The sequence below is a fragment of the Manacus candei genome, unplaced genomic scaffold, assembly GCF_025592945.1.
Source record: "Manacus candei isolate 608988 ecotype Guabito, Panama unplaced genomic scaffold, ASM2559294v1 h1tg000014l, whole genome shotgun sequence".
Classification (NCBI taxonomy): domain Eukaryota; kingdom Metazoa; phylum Chordata; class Aves; order Passeriformes; family Pipridae; genus Manacus; species Manacus candei.
In genome coordinates, this window is record NW_026138062.1 from 4,533,472 (window position 1) to 4,549,633 (window position 16,162).

The following is a 16,162-nucleotide window of genomic DNA, read 5'->3' on the forward strand; positions in this document are numbered from 1 at the left end:
AAATACGTCATGCAATTTTTTTTTTGTCAAATAGATGTGCTTGCCTGGTGACAGCCAGCAATTCACTCCCACTCAGCTCCTGTGCAAGGGCTGTGCTGAGGCAGCACCACATTTGTACCAGCACAGCTCAGAAGGGCCATTCATGGGTTTCTCTGACATATATACCTTCTGACCGTTTTTTATGATACCTGAAAGATTAGAATTAAGTCATGCCAAAAATACCCATTTAACTTCAGCATTTTTAAGCTTCCTGTACAAGTATTGAGGAGATTAACATCTGCAAGACAGTGGGCTGAGTTATGGGTTTATTTATATGCCTTTAATTTTACTCCCTGATTGGAAATACAGAAAATTGTGTCTGGATGGATCTCAGTGTAAAAGTCAATTTTATCTCAATCCTACTGGAAAGAAGGGCATCACAGAGGGCATCAGGTCAGTCTGTTACCCTGCAAAAGGAGGCTTTTATTCAGCTTGTTTTCTGAAGATCACAGGAATCACATAGCAGAATAAAAGAGCTGAGTGTCATGAGAACAAGTGGTCACAACACAAAAACTTGTAATACAACTTTCCTTTAGTTTTATGGCAGCAATTCACTTTGCTTTGGACAGTGCCACAGATACACTAGGATGGGACCGTGCCATATAGGCATATGAGGATATATTGTCAATCATTTGGTTCATAAGGATAGCTCCCAATTGTAAAGTTGAGGAGAAGCATTTTGGCAGTCCCAACTTAAATGTAATGTAATCATTGCTTAGGGTTTCACAAACAAAGCTCCTTTCCTCCTGGCTCTGTGATGTCAAAAAGAAATAATGAATAGTTGCTCTTGCACCCTTAGAGGGAGAAAACCAGAGACCCAATGACACCCCGATTCCCTGAGTCTTACTGAATGGGGAGGCAATGAAAAGCTTATCCATATGGAAAGCAAGGCTGAGGTGACAGGGCTCTTGTGCAGAACAGCACAGTGAGTCCAGTCTCAGGGGCAGAAGAAGCTGACTTGGTATGTAAGTGACTGTAGCAACAACACAGAGCTGTGTAACATACATGTTCTTGTAGCTCAAATAGATACAGAAAACGTATTTCAAGAGACTTGTGTAGACCATTTACAGGTTGAATCATTTCCTAAGCATAGGAGATACATTTTCTGCTGTTTCTTTATCTTAATTCTTTCTCTGTCTTTTATTTCAGTCAGTAAAAATATAATTCTTTTTTTAATGAAAATGCAAGCTAATTTTTAAGTGAGAAAAAGGGAAGGTAAGTTAACTTTGGGAATGCTTGTTTTCTTTAAATTTGACATTTATTGTGGAGAAGGTTTTGTGCTTAAGTAGCACAGCAATCTACACTGCCACATTAAAATTTCCTGTTGTGTTTTTTCCCATGGTGTACCAGCTATCTCCCAACATCTCACTCTTGCAGTCATTTTCTGTGTTTTGTCTATATTTATTTAGGCTGGCAAAAGAGACTTTGCAGTGCTAACAACAATCCCCAGGGCCCTCTACAGCTGAGGAAAAGCTCGTACTTACCCTTTTGAGGAGGTTCAGGAAAGCCTCTGGAGGTTATGCTGGGGGAGGGAACCGCTTTTCCCAGGGGACTGCCTCTTCCATTACCCTCTCACTCACTCCAGCAGCCAGCAAGGGTGGAAAGGGAAGTGACAGCATAACAGCCGCTGCAATGATTTCATATAAGGCAACGATCTATTGCTTCTTTAGGAAGCAAGTGGAATACACCAAGTGGCATGTTTAATGGGATGGTTCTTCGTACACCAGCTGTTGTTAATGTCTGTGGTAGTTCTCTCCATTGCCTCTGTTTTTTCCAAACTAATTGGAGGTTTTCTTATGTTTACGGTGTAGCATATTGTCAGTGAGGAGGTATTGAAATACGTCAGATAAATGAAGACAAATGTCCAGGTGAGGGTTTTCGGGTGTGGCTGGAGGCTGAAGAGATACAAGATTGGTCTGGGGATATGCTAGTGTTCTATCTTCCAGAAATTGTCCCTACATGAAACTGTTCACGAGGTACCTTGAAACTAATTTTGGCAGATCAATTCAAATCTGACTTCAAGAAGTTAAAAGTCTGTGTTACTTAGGTTACCATGAGCACTGCTAAGCTTTACAGTCCCTGATGGGACCCCCGGTCCCCTATCCATTGGAATGGCACAGGGTCCCTGCAGGACCCTGCACCTTGTCCCTGCTTCATGAGGCAGTTTTACTCTTCCTGTGCCCTGGCAGTGAGTTCAGGTTCCTATAGGTGAGTGGATGGGTAAGTGACGCAGGGGAGCTCCATACTATGGGTGCACTCAGAGCCCTGACAACACCAACATCTCACACAGCACTTCTGCTGGCAGTGAACTTCCACCAGAAGAGGATTTCACAAGCTCTTCTGTTAGATTTTGGTGTCTGTACCTGCTGCTTGTGGATGGTTAGGAAGTCCAGGTAAGAACAAAACCGTAGGGGTTGACATGTGCAGAGTTGCCTACAAAAACTGTTTCAAACTGACTGTGCTTTCCTGGGGTGATCCTCACTTATTCCCAAACTATGCTGTGCACTTTGGCACGTACAAAACGCAGAGCAGTTCTCATGATCTGAAAGCAGGAGCCAGGCACTGCCAATTTAATTTTTGATTCTTGCTTAAGCCAAGATTTGGATGTTATGGCCAGAGTTTTAGAAATAGTCTTAAATTTAATATCAGTTACATTGGAAACACACTCTATGTCTTATATGCATTGAGGTCAATGCTATTTGACTGAGAGGGTCATTGGCTCTATTGTAACACTTGTCCTTCCCTTGCATAGCCAACATTTTGGATACTTATGCCAACAAATGGCCATGGCTGAAGAATAGTCACCTGATCCCATGATAAAAATTAAAGCACTTTAGTCCAGCGTGATGGCAATGTCAGAGCTGCTGAGAACTCAGATGCTACAATCCCTCTGTGTCACTCAACTCATATAAATGAGCAGTTTTGTATCAGCCCACTTCATTACTTCCAGCCAGGTTGAGTCCAAGGCCTGGTTGAGAGATGGTTATCAGTTGCTAATAAAATATTTGGAGTTGCAACCTGCTATAGTTTAATTGCAGAGGGATCTGCAGAGGTTAGGTCTCATTGCAAAATCTAAAAGGAGCATTGATAGAATGAAAGGGCACCTTATAATGCGCTGCTAACCCAGAGAATCTAGCCCTCTGCATCTGCTCATCACTTATATACTAAAGCCTCTCCTACCCTCCTATGGAAAAAGAGGGAATGCAGCAGTGGTCCTGGTGAGTTGCTTGCTTTTGCTTTCCTTTAAGTCCAGGACTGAGCTTTCCAGCTCTGTGAACTCAAGGACCTAGAGGAAAAAGAAACACCTGCCCTGGGGTGCAGATAGACCTTCAAGGAAGGCTGATGTATTCCTTTCTTGGCTTTCTCCCTTCTTCCTATGGTGGACTACATTGCTACATGCAGCCAGCAGTGCAAAATGCAGAAAATATTAATCTTGAAGGAAATAAATTATTGAAGAGATGACATCAGCTCAGCACCATCACAATCTGATTGTTGGCCTTATTTGACAACATCATTAATACTCAGGGATGACTGGGATATCCTGCAAAACAAAATAGGTATCTTGGTGCAGAACTCTGATGAAGAATGCAATAGAAAGTGCAATGGCAGGAGCTGGAGGGATTGCTCACAAGAATTTCTACTGACAGCTTGGAGATTCCCAAATGGAAGAAAGTGAGGGGTGGAAAGACTTGGATATGTCTGTCGGTCAGAGCTTCACAACTGAGCTGCCAGTTGTGAAGCAGCCAAGAAAAAGGCAGGGAAAAAATAAAAAACGAACAAACAAACAAAACCCAAACACCAAACCCCAAACTCAACCAACCAAACCCCTCCCCCCCACCCAAAAAAAGGAAAATAACAAACAAAAAAACCCTAACCAAGAAAAAAACTCAAAGGCAACAGCCCAAGGTATTGCAAATAAATGCAGGGAAATATGAAAGACAAAACAGTGTAAAAGAGCGAGGAAAGAAGTGTCACACTGGGGCAAATAAGCCTAAGATGCTGCAGCTGCTGCCATCATTGCCATGCAGGCAGTAGGGATGCTGGTCTCCTGGACAGTGGGCAAAGTGTCAAGGGAGAGGGAGGCACCAGTGTTCAGGAACGAGTACAGAGGAGGAGTCCTCAGATAGCTGGGATAATGGAGATCCTTTTTAAAAGAAGATATTAGAAGTGCTTGTCTTGCTTGGTCCAGCAAAACAAAGTTGATGTGGCATGCAGAAGGGAAGTAATATGCAGGGCAGGAGAAGAGCAATTTGAAGGACAATGTTGGCAGAGTAATAAATAGTGTTGAGCTGATCCTTTCTAAGTTTCAGCTGAAAGTCAAAGCATTTTGAAGCATGAAGTTCTGGAATAGCAATAGCTGGAAAATGAGTTCCTTCTTAAGAAGGAGCAGAATAGTTTTATAATATGTGAAGTGATGCTTATGGAAGAGGAAGATGCAGTGCCCCTTGTTTTACGGGGTAACACCATGGATATATGCTGTATGGATATATTTGTAACTAAGGGACCCTGACACTCAGAGGTGGGGGGTTTGTGGCCAGTTCCTTCTCTCCTTGAAACATGTGAGCCCAAACACATGCTGGCAAGCACCGAGGAGCCTTGCCCAAGCGGGTGCCCAGCAGGAGACGGGTGAGGCACAGTATCCTCCAGCTAGAAGCAAAGCCTGGAAAGGAGAATGGTGTTTCTTAGGCTGGCTGGCTTAAATTCATGTGTTGTTCAGCAAGGTGGTCTATGGGCACTGACTGCAATGTGGAGGCTTAAGTAAGCAGTGTGGAATAACGTGGATTTCTGTGCTGCAAGCTCAAGAGAAGCAACCAATATTAGTTATGCTTTGCAGTACTAGAAAGCCCCTGTAACTGAGACAGACACAAACTGCAGACTTATGGATGCTTCCACTATCTAATAATTCTCCTGTGCTGACAGAGTCCTATTCCAGCACACGTGGCAAATAACTGGGGAAGCACAGACTGGGAACAACCCATTTTTCCAATGGTCTCAAGTGGTAGCAATCTGGAAGCACTTCCCAAGATGACACAGTGCTGACAAGCCCAGAGTGAAAGACAGGTAATAAAATGAGAACAGGTGGAGCAGAAGATTCATTTGTAGTAGCTACAATGCTGAATTATTACTCGCCCAGCCCATTTGAGCTTTCAAATGCTAGATAAATCATTCCACTCTGACATTTTAAAAAAAAAGGCATATTTTAGCCTCATCCAAGTAACTTTATAGAGAGTAATGCAATCCCTGTCCTGATGAGGTTACAGGATAAGAAACTGCTGTCAAAACCAGATAATTATGATGAATGTAACCAGTAGCTTTAATGCATGTTTTTTGATCCCTAACCTGTTGCCCTCAGAGACTATTGTCACTGCAACTCTGTAAAAACTCCATCCCAAGTCCAGTTTTAAATGGTTTTTAATGTGTTCTCAATATGGTTTCAATAGCCATCATCATATGTTTTCCCCATCAAAACACTGAAATGCCTTCAAGGTGGAAAAGACATGGAATATCTTACCCATTCCAAGAAAGGGATGGGCTCTGAGAACTAAGGTGGCTTGTAAGAAGCCAGTGCCAGTAGAAGACTGTCTTGCAGTAGATTTCAGAATGTGAACATTTCACAGGTTTCACCAAAAATTGTTAGAGTTGTCCATGCTATTGCTCTGCTTTCTCAATTTGAGTCTGCTTCCTGTCAGAGCTCTCATTCCTAATGGCCACCCCAGTCTTGTACGTGGCAAGTAGCTCATCTTGTCTGTTAACATCCAGGATGTGGCACAACAGTGAACAATTTCAGTTTGACATAATCTTTGTGGGTGTTTCATAAGAATGGATTTTCAGGACACACTTGACAGAGGAGAGGAGTAGAAAGGCACTAGAAACACTAACTGGTAAGAGACATAGTGATGTGTGGGGCAGGAAACAATAAAGGGATTAGCAAGACCAGTACTGCTGGGATGAAGGGCATGAAAAGGAATATGGTAGGAAGAAAAACACCTGAGATACAGTAAGGTCAACATGAAAATTTTCCGCTCAGTTTTGTTAGAAGCTGGGGTCAAAGGAAAAGATTTGGTGAAAGGTATGAAACGATCTGTCCAAGTAAAGGAGGTTTCTTTAACAGCAGCAGGGCTCAGATAGAACTGGAGGGTGTAATTTAGGTGTCAAAGAATAATGCAGACATTACGAGGGATTTTAAAACTGTGGATAGATACTTTGGCTACTGGAAGCAATCTGAAGTGCATTATTGAAATGAAAACCAATTGAACATGGAGACAGTGCAGGTTTAGCAGGAGGCAGAGAGGGAAAATTAAGGAAGTCTCCATGGCTCTCTGTCTGCATAAAGAAACAGAAGGGGGGAATTTTCAGTAAAAAGGGAACAAGTGGTGTAGTAAGAAAAAAGATTACAAGTGGGGGTTGGACATATTAGCTGAGAACTGCTGGATAATATAAGATAGTGTTTCAGTGGAGTGGGAAAGTGCAACAGACTGAAAAGAGGGAAGGTCCTTGTGTTCTTAATGTTATCTAAATTCATGGAAATGGAAGGCATTGCTCAACATGATATCTTCGGCATGCAACAGGGAATCTGGTAGGTACCACTGACTGTACTGACTAGTGGTAGGATTCATCTGCCTAAAATTAGGCAACCAGAGTAGTCTTCATCCAACTGCCTCTTCCAATATCCAGTAATTCTAATCATATCTGCCAGCACCATGAAGATATCTTGGACACTTTAGTGCAGGTTCAAAGGACACTAAACATTTATGTGTCTGCAGTGACATCTTGGTCATTATCTTCTTTAACCACATTGAGACCTGAAACACTCAACTTACATTAAACATCAACGCTGTAGACTTTTACATTTGAATGCCCATGATCTGGAGCTGAATTTCACATTAGATAGTTCTACTCAATTGAGACGAAGGGAGTGAGCAGGGCTACCTACTACATGTAGAATTGTGAAGATGATTGCCTTCAAATCTTCTTTAAAAATGTGAAATTGGATAAAAAAGGATAAATGTGTTCAATTTTTTAATTTATTTTTTTAGGAAAACAGAGACCAGTTTGGGATTGGATTGATGTTTGGCCAACCTGTTCCCTTTCATCTCCAACTCATAATACTGTTATCTGAAACCAACTATAATGTGTGCCTTTTCAAATCCCGATTTATGAATTTCACGGTTTGAAACTAGTATGACAACTCTGGTATGTACACATAAATGAGATACTGTAGTATTTGCAGTTTGTGTGGTTATTTGTTAGAGTATCATTGATTTCAGTGCAATTCCTATTTGATAGGTGCCTAGAGTGTAAATGCTAAGTGGCAACTTATTGTTTTATCTCTCCTGGTGAACTAATTCAGGTGACTGAATCTAGACAGGAACATATCTTACATACACTGTGACATCGCAAGTGACAGAAAAAGTGTGCACCCAAAGTACCTTCCACTAATCAAATATTGAGGCCATAATGAAGGCAAGTGAGACGTTATGGAACATGTCTCACCTGCTGTATCATCAGCAAATATTTCTGAAACTCAAGAGTCACCTGCTTTACACCATGTGAAAGTCAAGCTGGTGTCTGTATATGCTATAGATAAATATTCTGGTTTTACTTACTCCACACTTGACTCAGTTCATTCTTTAGTTTAAAAATGGAGGTATACCTTCATTTAAGTAGAAATTAGAATAGTGTCTCTTTTCTTAAGTGCAGTCCTGTCATTTCACACCTCCTCATTTAGAGACCCTTAAAACTCTAATGAAAATCCTGAATATAGAGAGACAGGTCATTGACTTGAGGAACAGGCGAAGCAAATTTCTAGAAATCCATTATGCAAAGAGGCAAGTAATGTCTTTTTCTCAGTAGCAACATCTTGAACTAAAAAGGAAAGATAGCCCATCTAAAGATATAGCTCAGAAAAACAGAGGGTACTGCAACTACCTTTCATAATAAAACACATCTTACTGGTCATTCAAAATTAAAGACCAGATTAAACATGACAACAAGGATTTTTTTTCTATATCATGAGACACACATTTCTTCATTTACAAATAAATGGATTAGCAATACAACAAACCACTTTCTGCTCACTCTTGATGGAGTTGTGTTGAATAATACTCCATTCTTTGAACTCTGTAAGTGAAATTAGAGTGCTAAAGGACTTTACAGAAATATGTTTGGAAGAATAGCTAGATTTTGGGAAGATGCAGAAACAAGAAAGAAACTGTCCTCAATAAAATAAACACAAGGAAATTCTGACTAAAACATATAGTTTGGGCTAGCAAAACCTGTAACACTGCCATTCACAAAGCTAAAAGAGGTGTCAAGTTATAACTATCATCACCGCCTGTCCTCCATACTACCAGTCTTGTTTTCCCTTTGTCTCAGATGATATCTTGTCAAAGAAAAGTGGAGTGAATGGGTCAACCTGGTTTTTTTATTAAGATGGTGTGTATCAAATGAAATGGAATTTCCTCACTGAATAATGAGCATAAGGGAATGGGCTAGAGTATCACAAATAGTTGCAGGTTATCTTTAATTTGGGCATATATGGACTTTCTCACCCTCCTTTTTATAACTGTAAAATTTTCCTGGCATAACTTATTTGTGCTGAAAGCACATGAGAGAAATACAGTGACATATAGCTGGCCTGGCTTTTAGTGAAATCTATATAGAATACAAAGTAAAATTCCCATCACTAATCCTATAACAGCTTGCACACCTTAATCAGAAAAAAACACTAACAAAAATCCATTGCAGCAATGCAAACATCTTGTCTGCATCATCACACACAGGAGTCTGTAGGCTTCATGTATGATCTGTATTAAAGCAGCATGTAGGCTCCTCAGTTATGTTCCTGTATCTGCTACTGCTGTTACCTACGTGCATCAGTTACCTATGTGTCCCCAAAGGCTTTGTAAAGGGGAGTCAGCTGAGCCTCCCTACACACTTGACAGCTACAAAAGTTAATGACCCCTCCTTGGATGGCATTTCCACAACCAGGCATGTGCTGGTAGGTGCAAAGATGAGGGGGGAAAGCCAGCAGTTATGAGTTTGAGCAGTCGCCCCAGCCCATGAGGAATGACTTTCTAACGACGGTATTATCCTTTGTTTCTTCTTGGCTTAGGTTGTCTCCTTTTAATTCATTGTGACTCAGAAAAAAGTTGCTGTGAGTCCTGAGCTTGGGAACTACTGCCCTGGCCTCCATGATTTCCAGGAAAATATGGATCAGTAAGCAGAAGATAAATCACAATATAGTTTTGAGTGACAAAGAATTCCTGTAAATCTTTAAAAGAAAAAGTGGTCAGTCACAGAGGAGAGAGTAACTTCTATAATCTGCTGTTCACAAAAGGAGAATGTTACCTGGGAAATATACATTAGCCAGCCTTGATAAATGTTCTCCGCTCTTCCCAGCTGGGGAGATGTTAGTTTTCATGAGTAAAGTCTCATCTCCCTGTATTTGGCTATATGCTATAGTAAGAAGTGTTTGGCTTCTCAGTGTATTTTTTTTTTCTAATGCTTAGCTTTTATATGTTTTCTGCTCAATTTGCATGAGACAGTACAGAAATGGATTCTACATGACATAAGTTGTTAAACTGCAATCCATGAACATTAAAAATACATTCATCCAGGAGTATGCATTTTGTGTTCCTAATTTTCAAAATGTTTGCCTTGTGAGGCTTTATTAGTAAATATTTGAGCATGTCCCTACCACATGAAGTTCCAGCTCCTTCGTGGTTTGCCTTCACAGCTAACCTCTGAAAAGAGAGAACAGACTATACTTCCTAAAGGTTTCATTTATAATAATGGTTTAGGACAAGGGAAAGAAGAAGAGGGATAGAGGAACTTAGCTGGATGATGGACGAATATGGAATAATCTGACTTCCATGAAATGAATAGCCACCATTCAGGCACAGATTTCATGGTACAATTGACTACACTAAGGTTAGATGACATCTCACCATTTTTTGTTAGTTTTACAAACCCTTGACTGTGGCATCCTAAAGTATTCCTATTTCTCCCTTTCCAAATGCTTAAAATATCATCACCTAGTACAGTAACAGGCAAAGCAAAACTGTCACACTGGACCTGCTCCAAACTCCACCCTGTCCAGCAGCACATCTCTGACAACAGCAGGCATTCAAAACCCCAAAGATGTGTCAACAAGTTCCCAGTGTGCAAATACAGACTAAAGTCCCTTGCATTGTTTCATTGCCTCCTTTAATAGTTAGAGATTGGCTTAAGACCCAAAGCATGACATTTAAGTCAATTAAGTATTAAACAAAAAGTGGAAGTGCAAGCTCTGCGTATTATTTGTATTTCTTGGAGAACACCAAGCACACAGACACATGGAGTGGGCTGATTCCAGGGTGACTCGTACAAGGAAAAGTCTTTTCATTTGTTGTCCATGGGCTCAGGATCAGCTTTGACATTAATGTTTTGGATATATAGAGCAGGAACCAGGCCACTGTGCAAGCCAGAGGCATCTAGTGCCAGCTATGCTCTGCTTCTTTGTGTGCTCGTGAAAATCCCTCTAGTTAGGTGTGTGTTGTAAGTGTTAATTAATGCAGCAGACCAATGATTTAAAGAGTCATAAGTGATGGAAAAGGGAAATTTATTAGTATGTAGATATTCATATCCCTTTTCTCTGTTGGTTTTATAGTCAGAAGTGCCTGGACAACTACTGTGTTTTCATTCATCTATATGAGGAAGTTAAGGTATATATTTACAGTAACCATTTATAGTTAATCTTTTTTTCTTTGCAAACTTTAATTTAATAACTCCTAATATCTTCAGTTGCTTTCATACACAACGTGCTTTCTGAACTAATGCTTTCTATTCCCTTCTGAATAGAAACCACTCCTGCCCAGACCTTGTGCAGCGAGGGATTTGAGTGCGGTAGACAATTTCAAAGACTGCTCTTTCTATTTAACAATCAGTGCATTAGGCTAAAATATTCACACAGATGCACTAGCAATTGAAAGGGTGTGCAGTGTAGTGACAAGGTCCTTCTGTTACCTGGACTGTAGAATGATGAATGAGCATTAGTGGAATATTCTTTCAGCCTTTAGGTTTACCTTGATCTTCTCACAGAATGCAAATTGACATTATACCCACATTTCTATAGTATTTATTACTGTGGTCATGATGTGAGGGCTTTTTTAAATATGAATAGTGTAAAAGGGGAAACATATTACTGCAAAGAGGCATTATTGTGCTGGGAATGTATAAACAGCTGAGAAGAATAGAGCGACATGCTCATAATGGAAACTGAAAGCTCTTCATTTTGTCCTGATTGTCTACCCTTCCTTTTTAAACAACCTTCCTTTTTCCTAGCTATCAATACAAAGTTCTTTTTGGTAAAATGAAGTGCATTCATGCTGCCTGAAAGAAGCTTTTAAAGTTGATCTGTGCCCACACAAAAGGGAGGCAGTGTTTGAGCACATCAAGTTGAGGAAGCAAACTTGGTCAATGTTCATTACTCATGGCTTGACACTCTGAGCCTCCATATCATTTTGTAAAGAATCAGATAAACTTTCCTCATGATAAACAACTGAAATAATTTTTCTTAGCTGTCAAGTCCTTTTTTCCCATTTCCAGCCTGTTCTCACACTCTTCCCAGCTCGTAAAAGCAACTGAGCACAGCTCTTTGGACTGATAAATGGGCTCCTTTCAATTGGTGGCAGGCTTCAGGAAAAAGAGATAATCCTGGATAATGTGGACACAGTTTTCATTTCATGTCACCCAATTAAACTGCAATTATCCGGAGTGCAACAGCAGAAAAACTGGAAAGAATGGTTGGAGAATGAGGAGCCCTGGCTCCCTGGGACTCTTTATACTACACACATTAGCCTAGATTTGTTCTATTCTGATAATAAAGTGCCAGTCTAAGCACTTAGCAGCACACAGTGAGAGACAGACCAGCTGCAACCTGTAGCTCAGAATGAAATACTATTGCAAGTGCTCTGGGAAACATCAATTTGATCCAGAGTAACTTTCCGGGAGATTATTTGCATCAGGAATCCAAAGCCCTGTGCTGTGGTTAATTACAACCAGAGCAGTATGGTCAGGAGGTGCTCTGAACAATGCAATGAAGTTCAGATTACAGGTAAAATCAGGACAAAAACCGTCTTTTCTTAGCATGACTCACAGTAGCACTGCAAGCCAAAATAAAGCAGGTATCAACCATTTTATTATGAAGGCAAACTGCATTAACGTATCTTATCTCTTCAGCATTTTGGCTGAGATCTAGGGCAGGATGAATTTAATATGTTAATATGTCTTATTAAGTTACCGCTCTTGCAGTAAAATTAACTGGATAATCTAACAGATCTGTTTTATCTCTAATTACCATGATCCTGGTAAACTGCAATTAAATAAACAGATGGAGTTTTTCAGCTTGTGGCCTGGTGCATGGGAACATTTTAGTAATTGAAATGCATGTATTTGCTATTATTTCTTTATTTCTTTTGCTCAACCCTATGAGTGCATGGTGCCTGTCCTATAGGCATGGGATGTAAATACGAGGGTGACAGATGAAGTGTCTCCTACAACTAAAAAGCTTTGTTCCTGGAAGTCCCTACTCTTTGCCCTTGAATTTTTTACTTCGTTTATTCCTACACGAAGGACCAGGTGGAGCTACCTCAGGCTGTGAGACAAGTCAGGCAATTTGGCCTACTTTTCCTCTTCATGAGAGGAAAGATGGGCTTTAGGATGTTACATTGCTATGTATTGTGAACATGCAGAGAATCACTTTTGCTTGGGCTCCCTTCACACACTGGGGAGCAGCAGCAAAATGGGCAACCACTATCTTCAGTGGCCTCACCTGAGGCTGTGTGCAAGTTCCTGTGCCAGGTGGTGTGGGTGCACTTGCCCCATATGAAAAGGGGGCAACGAGAGACAGAGAAATTCCTAGGTCAGACTTAGAGCTCCCCAGCACAACTGTCGGAGACTCTTATGTATTACTTTAGCCCTCATCAGGCACCAGATTTCACAGGTTTTGTGTAGGTCAATATCAAGCGATAAACTATTTTTACAATATGTTTTTGTTAGCAAGTCACGTAACAGAAAAGCGTGTGATATTTTTGCAGGAAAGGCAGAGCAGATCTGAAACCATGCTGTGATGAAGCACGCATTTCCCAAATGAAGTACAGCTATTTCATAAGCAGTTAGTTTTTGGACTGGAAATATTCTGTTCTTCCTGTATTTTTCAGTTTGACCCTATATACAGGTTTTTATCAAATGTTAAAATGCACTTCCCCATCCCACCTGGGAAAACCCCAGGTGCAGAAACATTTGGATTCTTCAGAGATGTTAATAAAATTGGGATTTCCCTGTTTCCAAAATAATACCATGCCTCCCACGCTCTTTATTCCATCCCTTCACATTCCTACCTGAAGCAGGTTCTGGGTTGCTTTGAAGATTGCTTTTCTGTTTAAAACTTGAAAGGCACCTTGCTCCTCGTGGAGCCTATTTAAATAGCAAAAAGCTGCACCTTGATGTGAGAAGGAGTGGAAAGAGGGGCTGTGGCAGGAGTACGGGCACTCACACGTGCAGATGATATTAATGGAGAGGTTCAGGTCCTCCGCAAAAGGGTGGAATTTATACCAATAGAGATAAACATTTTAAAGTGTGGTAACTTTCTTTTGACTGTTTTGTGTTCTCAAGGAGCCTTTAAGCAACTGTCCTATAAAGCAGGGCAGTCAAGAGCCCTAACTGGGGGCTAGTTTTCTGGCAGCAAGAGTGGTAGCATGATTATAAGGAACAAATGTATTTTGCTTTTGGAAGCACCATCTGGGGGAAAAGGTTAGTTGACCAATGATTTGTTCCTATTAGAAGCTGACACCTTTTTTCAAAGCTAGTCCTAAGATTTCAAAGATGACCAGGGTTGAAGAAGGAGGGGAGGTGCAAAGGCTGATATGCATATGTAGATAAAGAAAGGTGATTTTATTTGATTTAAGGAACAACGTTTGGGCAACAAAGTAAAATAAATCAATCTCTTATGGTTCTAGGAAGAAGAAGGTTAAGTGCTTGAGCAATGTCAAGCCTGAGATCTGTCCTGATGAGCATGTCAAGGCATTGATCTTATTAAATTGCATTTATCTAAGTAAAACTAGAAGTTAGGTCTTGTGTACAACACAGTATGTAGTACATTAGTCTTTTAGCAGAGTACACAGAGTGTGCAGAGTGGATTAACATTGTGCGTTAACAGCATATAGTGCAGTGTAATGGTAAATGATGTTGCATAAACTCATCACACTGCTTATGCCAAGCAGTGTGCATGTATTAAAAGAAGGTCCCTTCCCAAGCAGATCTGCTGTCCAAAGAGGCAAGAGAGACACAACACCTTGGGCACAACACCTTGAATTGCTGGGCATAGAACCTGGGATTTCCAGCATTTAGGTCAGTTACCTACCAGGAACTAGACAGTGCTGGGTAGAAGATATGCATATCAGTCACATAACTGTTTTACCATCTCTTTTCTTATCTTGGAAATATGACAAAAATTAAGATTATTCAAGCCAGATGCTGGCTTCTTTTACAACTAGGGAGCAAGGAGAGTCAAACCTTCATAAATGTTTCTATTTCCTCATTTCTTTCTCCAAAGAGAAAAGCTATCATGTACTAGTCTTCAGGAGAGGTAAGTGGATGACATCTGTAAATCTCTTTAGAAATAGATGTATGCCATATAAATACATATATTTTTTAAAATATATATGATGCCTTAAAACATCTCTGTGACTGATCTTTCATTCCAGTGTGGGAAAGTCATGCATTGTAAGGGACTGAATTTTAAAGGACTGTAATCTCCATGTGATCCTTCTCTCCATTTCTATCTATTTGCAACTTGTTAGGAAGAAGCAGAAACTCAGGGATGGCTGCAGTTTACTTCCTGTTCTACTGTTCCTCTTAAGTTGTTCTGGGAGGAGAAATACTAACTCCTGAGGATGTAGCTTTACCAAAATATCAATGTGTACTTTTCATAAGAGTTTCATTAGCTGATGGCATTTTGCTTGATTACCAGCAGTCATTGTTCCCCTCAGAAAAGAGCAGTGTCAGATAATTTCACCCCCTGCTTTCTCTTTGGTTGCACAGTGGCCAGAAACAGGAATTAGAGACCCCCAAACCAAGCGGAGGCCAGGGCTCTGAATGGAGCAGCTCTGTCTGAACCTCATGCTAATGAGATCAGGAAGGGAGGAAACGTTGAACTCCAACCCCGGGCTGCCAAGCAGCTTGCCCCTGCCTCTGCGGTGGGCAGAGCCAGCTGGGAGCAGTGTGGGTCCGAGGTACCCAGGGGATCAGGATGCTACTCAGCTGGCAGGAAAGGCAGCAAGAGTTTCACTTATCTTAATAGCTCCTTTTGTTCAGGAATCACAGTAGCAGCCCTTATTTGCAAACTTGGATAAGTATAATGCACTCTGAGCTCTTGCACAGGTGCTGGGCACTAGTGATTTTTCTCCCTGCCTGCACAATGCCTGCTTTTTTTCCAGGGCTGCAGGAAGGAACTGGAAAGACTCAATCAGACAAAAAAGCACTGGCTGCACATTTGGCCAAAGTGTTGACTGGCTTTTGTTGCTGTGTACATAGTACCATCCATGAGCCCAGCGATGATGACCTAGAAGGTGATCTGACAATGAATGTTTCTTTTGGAGAATGTGTCAACTAGTGTAGAAGCTTGCACATTTGTAATTAGACTGACTAGTTCCAACAGATAATTGCCTGGCAGTCTGTCGTGATAGCTGTGTAGGTAAACAGTGTGTTTTCTTTCCTTCCTTCAAAAACGTAACAAGGGAGGCAAAAACAGGACCTGGAGTATTTGCAGAGATAAAGTAAAAAAAGATAAATCATAGTAAGATGGAGAACTTAAGAAAAGCAACACGCTCTTGTTGAGCTATTATTCTGAGAAGTTACACTCAGTGAGGAGCTGCCTTACTGAATTAGGCAGGTTTATACCACGTCAATGCAACTTTGCTAACTTGCTTTCTTTGATAATCTGTTATTGGACTGTTCCAGTAAAGATTGCCTGCCAAATATGGTGGTTTCCTTCTCTTTTCTTTTTTTTTTCTTTTTTCATTTTTTTTTTCTTCTCCTGTTGTGGTTTACAGCTTGCCCAAATCCACAAGAGGAGGTGATT